We start from the raw sequence: 6,000 nt of genomic DNA on the forward strand, positions 1-6,000 counted from the left end.
CGAGATTCGACGTGTATTTTTGCGAAACTGCCAAACAGTTTATTTGATGACCCGCTCGCATGCACGATGGACGGGACACGGGAACGGCGCACTGATGCCTGGATGTAATAATGAAAATGAAATTAAGTTAAACCGTCGGTAAGCAGGTTCGCTCGCTTTTCAGTAAGGTCCGCGAGGAAGTTATTAGCCGCGATTAAATCAAGGCAGGTTCCAGGCAATATGTGAGCATTTATACGTATATGAATAAAATTATTTTTGAGAAATCACTATTTTGCGTGCTGTTGCAATATTTATCTTATTGGTCCGCATACTTAAGCCGCCCACCGCCCCTCGCCGGACTCCCGCTATCCCATATTTTCTTTTTTAATTTAAAGAAAGGGGAAAATAATTGCTCAAAACTGCTACTTTAATCGGAGCACTTCATTATGTGCCTCCTTTTCTTCCGCAGGCCACGTTTGCATGATACCTGTCGCAAATGCGCCTTGATCTATGCTGCCGTGATAAGGGGAAAACACCATATGAGCTTTCAGGCGTTGCCAAATTTCTCCTGGCAAATCACTAATTTTCAGGAAAATTTTTGAATATTTGTTTACCAATTTCTCAGATAATTTTGTTTGTAAATTGATCTAAGACTTCTGAAAATTTCAAGGAAAAATATTCATAATTTTCCTCAAAAAATTGACATTTTATCGAAGGAAATTTGGCAACTCTCGAGTGCTCATACGGCGTTCTTCCTTAGCACGGCAGTATGGTATGGATAACAGTAGATAAACAGTTATGAACACACGACTGGATATTCGAATCAATTTTAGTATGAGAGAGCAATCCACAACCGACATGATGTCCGTAACAACAATAATGATTTTATCTGAAAAGTAACACATAGAAAAGTACTTACGACACCATTTTAAAACTTTTTCTCACATTAGATATAATCTTAAGGTAGGGTTTATTCTGGTCCATTCCATAAACAACTTTAACGGGTTAGTTGTACGTGCTAAGGAATCGTTTTCATTATCAAATTTCAGAGGTCGGAGAAAAAGTTAGTAACGTAAATGTAGGGTTCACACGACTTACAATGTGAGCGGATCCACGCCCTAATCGCAATCACCTCTAATGAAATACAGATGATAAAAGCCCCTGTGTAGAAACTTTGAATACAGTTTTGCATATGAAAACATGATGGACCATAAAAACAGTTTATCATGTTTTAATGTGGACACCAGTTTGTTAAATGACAAGCAACGGTAGCTCTTAAGGTATGACACTTAAAGTGCGCTAGTCTATGTCTGTGAAGTTAGCACCCCCACTTTTAAAATTTAAAATTTTCTCTTTTGCTCATCATTGCTCATCATTTGCTCACCTCGAAAATCGCTTTCATTTTTTTTGCTCAGGCATGTACCCCCCAAAAATCGAACTTGAACTTTCAGAGAGGTCATTGACCCTAGCACCCCCACTTTGTCCGATTGACCTGAAAATGGTCTCAAACGACGCAGAATCATTTGCTCACCTTTGCTCAGCCCTTAGTTTTCGTTGCTCACCCCTCCATCCCCCCCAAAATGAAAAGCGGCATTTTGGGGGACATCAAAGGCAGCACCCCCACTTCGTCCGATTGAGTTGAAATTGGTGTCAAACGACGCAGGATCATTTGCTCACCTTTGCTCAGGCCTTAGTTTTCGTTCCTGACCTCCCCCTTCCCCCCCAAACTGAAAGGCGGCATTTTGGGGGACATCAAAGGCAGCACCCCCACTTTGTCCGATTGAGCTGAAATTGGTGTCAAACGACGCAGGATCATTTGCTCACCTTTGCTCAGGCCTTCGTTTCCGTTGCCCGAATCTTACCCCCTCCCGAAAACGAATGGCGGTTGAACTTATAGTCGGGGTGCTGCCTTTGATGTCCCCCAAAATGCCGCCTTTCAGTTTGGGGGGGAAGGGGGAGGTCAGGAACGAAAACTAAGGCCTGAGCAAAGGTGAGCAAATGATCCTGCGTCGTTTGACACCAATTTCAGCTTAATCGGACAAAGTGGGGGTGCTGCCTTTGATGTCCCCCAAAATGCCGCCTTTCAGTTTGGGGGGGAAGGGGGAGGTCAGGAACGAAAACTAAGGCCTGAGCAAAGGTGAGCAAATGATCCTGCGTCGTTTGACACCAATTTCAACTCAATCGGACGAAGTGGGGGTGCTGCCTTTGATGTCCCCCAAAATGCCGCTTTTCATTTTGGGGGGGATGGAGGGGTGAGCAACGAAAACTAAGGGCTGAGCAAAGGTGAGCAAATGATTCTGCGTCGTTTGAGACCATTTTCAGGTCAATCGGACAAAGTGGGGGTGCTAGGGTCAATGACCTCTCTGAAAGTTCAAGTTCGAATTTTGGGGGGTACATGCCTGAGCAAAAAAAAATGAAAGCGATTTTCGAGGTGAGCAAATGATGAGCAATGATGAGCAAAAGAGAAAATTTTAAATTTTAAAAGTGGGGGTGCTAACTTCACAGACATCGCAAGTCTGCAGCAAAAACCAGCGACCGACACCGGAATTATAATAAGTCAGAGGAAATCCAATCGAGTTCCTTGGACGCAAAGCTTGATAATTTTTTGAGGTAGAAAGCACACAGAATAGGGACATAACTATGAGATTTTTGTGTCTTTACTCACAATTTGCGTTTCTTTTTTAAATAATTTTTTCAGCAGTGAAGATTCTCCAAGATATTTCAGTATTACTCCGGCAAACTAATTTAAGAGATGGTACCTTTAAAATGTTTTGCAAATTTTGACATAGAATATTTTAATTCAGCGAGGCCCCGACACAATTTCCCAGCAATATTATAATGGAGAAGAAGAAAATAAAAACAAATAAAAATTTGAATAAAACGTCCGGTGTGATTTGTTATTCTCTGAGAAGATGAAATTGAAAGTATTTGCTTTGATGCTTTGCTTTGCTCACTGATATGAGTGCGCGTTGAGCTGAAAGACGTAACTCTGCGCTTAATAGAATATAGGAAATCGCCCGTTTGATTATGTGGTTGCCTCTATAAAGAGTTTTAGTTACAAGTGTAGGTATCAAATCCTATTTTTGCAGACCTTGGTTTCTATAGGTACGCAAAAAATCGCTGGCAAAAGCACAGGAAGTTGAATCATTGCTTTTCTCTGGAAGGAAAGTCAACAGACAGTGCATTTTAAATATGAGATCCAACTCGACATCTTAATAATATGTCGAGCTCAAAGTGTGGTGGGTGGGGTTGCGAGAGTTTCCCCCATTTTGGACGGAAATGCCATGAACACGTGTGAAAATTGAGACCCAAAGCACGATCGTTAGTAATTTGAGAAAAGCATGTCCCGGCGCGGTGAGACCGCGGAGGCATGTTCTTTTTGATGGCTCGATTTTCACTAATCATCAATTTGCGTTGCAGGCGTAGATATGAGAGCAGATGATAGCTACAAGAGGAGAGTAAATATGTAATTATAGGCTCGCTGCATTATTCAGCCAATCGGATGAGTGTCTATTTGCTTTAGCTCAGCTAACCCCTCTGAAGGCAGATATTGTTTCCGCACGTGAGTTGGTTCCGGGTTCCAGTCATCAGCATAAACTGTTTCAAGCTCATCCTCAGGCGTGGAAAGCCCATCCATCGACAACTTCCATCACGCAGTCCAAGTTCAAGGGGTTGGGTCTCAATTTGTGACAACCCGGAATGGTAGCAGTAAATATATAATTCAATAACATATCCCAAAGCCTCATGTATAATTTCTTGAGAGTTGAGGAGGCCGCCTCAGTATGAAAAATTCATGACTAGTTTAACAACTTGTCTCAGATGAGAAGCAAGAAAGCCATATCGTACATTATTGAACTAATGTCTCACCAATCCAACATAATAATCGTCTGTTTCCTAAATTCTTGTCGATAAACATGATTTATTTAAATAATTGAATTCATAATAAACTTATTTGATGTTTGTAGGTAAAAAACCTTTCGCAAGGGAAAAAAACTAAATAAAAATATGAGGGCTAAACTATGCATGTTCAGAGATTTTCTTTTCCTCTCCTCTCAGAAAGTGGCATGTTATAACCCTTACACCATATGAAGCTTTGCTGATAACTGCTTCAGTTAAGTGGTTTTACATGCTGGTGGTCATAGTTATTACATTTGATCCAATCGCAGAATTCAGGAAACTGAAAGGAGGCACTGTTTTGAAAGAGCAGCACGGGAAAAATAACCAATCAGGTGCATTTTTTGAATCCAATGCTTGAGTCTAGGACTCCTTATGCTCAGGTGTAAGTTAAAATTTTATTTAAGATTCTTTAAAAAGGAATGTGATTAACCTTTTGTTACGAGTGTGCCGATAGCAACTTTTTAGTGGGCACTCGATTCCCTTCAAATAGGAGCGCATTCAAGGATACTACACTGGAAAAAAAAAGTCGCTTGGATCTGGAGTCCAGACTCTTGAAAACAATGACAAGAAAAAATACGCTTGATTCAATCGGATTTTAACTTGGATCAAAAGGAAATCGGCTTGAATTAAGAGGATTGGTTCTTGATCTAAGCAAAAATCCGATTGAATCAAGAGTATTTTTTCTTGTCATCGTTTTCAAGAGTCTGGACTCCAGATCCAAGCGACTTTTTTTTCCAGTGAAGTTTGAATGGATGTATTTGTAACCTGTTTGTCTTATCGTAGGTTAAATGTCAGATTGTTTGATTCGCACGTGATGGAAACCTACCGAATCACCGAGATGCAATGGTCTCGGCCTCCATTTCCATTCCAACCAAATTAGCTTTCATTAAAATTCTGTCAAATGCCGATGGAACTTTAACGTCACGATCAGCCGAAGAAGAGAAAATTCATTCGGAGAGGCTCGTCGCATAATCGCGAAATTATGCAGATGAATGGATGTGGCAAGGGCCGGCGCCGCGTTAAATTAATGATGCAGTCGGTCAAAGCTCAGAACCCCGCACGTTATACATTGCCTCGCTCGGGTCCAGTCCTCCAAAACGGGGGAGCGTCTCCTTTTGTTTCGACAAAAGTTTAACCGATTGGGCTTGTCATCAGTCGAAAAGTGCCAGCACCCACGTATTTCATCTAAATTACGGTGCATCCTGCAGGAGAGTTTGCATCCTTCAGGACTTGAGGAGGCGCATTCCGGGGATTCTCGCCCGGGCGGGGTGTCAGCTTAATAAATGCAGGCAAACTTGGGGCATTTGTCTTAATATACGCACAAATATCGTCCTTTAAATAACAGGAGCCGGAGCGGAGAAAATGAAAGGAAAACTGCGCGTGGCAGGGGCCGGAGACCCAGGCGGCCACAGCGGACAAGCGAAAAGTTACACTTCAGCTCCCAGGGTTGCCAACCGCCGAGCGAAATTCCGCTCATGCATATTCAGTCGCGCGGAGAAAGCTTTGCGGAGGGCAACGCTTTTGAGTGCGGCCAAGTTTCGCGTCAGATGAATGAATGAAGACAAATTTAAGAACAACCAGTGCATAACAGCCGCTCTGTTTACAGCGCTTCTCGTTAGACCCGACAAATGCGAGAGGCGAATGGGGTGGCCGTAGTCATCCTCAGGTCTAACTCATGTGGCATATTGTTATGAAAGCTGTTAAAAGCCACCCCTTCGAGCTCGGTAACCCGCCCCTCTCCGCCGTCCGACCTCCGTTTCCTCCGCCACCCCGAATATTCCTTACGGCTAATGCCCTGCGATAATTACACCCTGACTCAGGGAAGGGCCAAAAAAGTTGCTGTGAGATTTTACCGGGACCCTCGGCGATAAGAATGGAAAGGTCGAGGGAAACACATCGGGCGTTTGTTTATGGCTGTTTAATGATAGGAATCATTGTTTATTATTCTGTGTCGATGCGATTTTGTATCTTCAAATCGACGGTCTTTCGAACCGTTTCAGTTGTTTTAAGGATTCTTTGGCTACTTCTAAGCAAATAATTCATATTTGCATCGAGAGTTTTGAAAAAACACCAATCTAAATTAATGTGTAAAGCCAGAAGTAATATGTTACAGATAAGGATACA

Source organism: Bemisia tabaci, chromosome 5, assembly GCF_918797505.1.
Source record: "Bemisia tabaci chromosome 5, PGI_BMITA_v3".
In the NCBI taxonomy this organism is placed as follows: Eukaryota; Metazoa; Arthropoda; class Insecta; order Hemiptera; family Aleyrodidae; genus Bemisia; species Bemisia tabaci.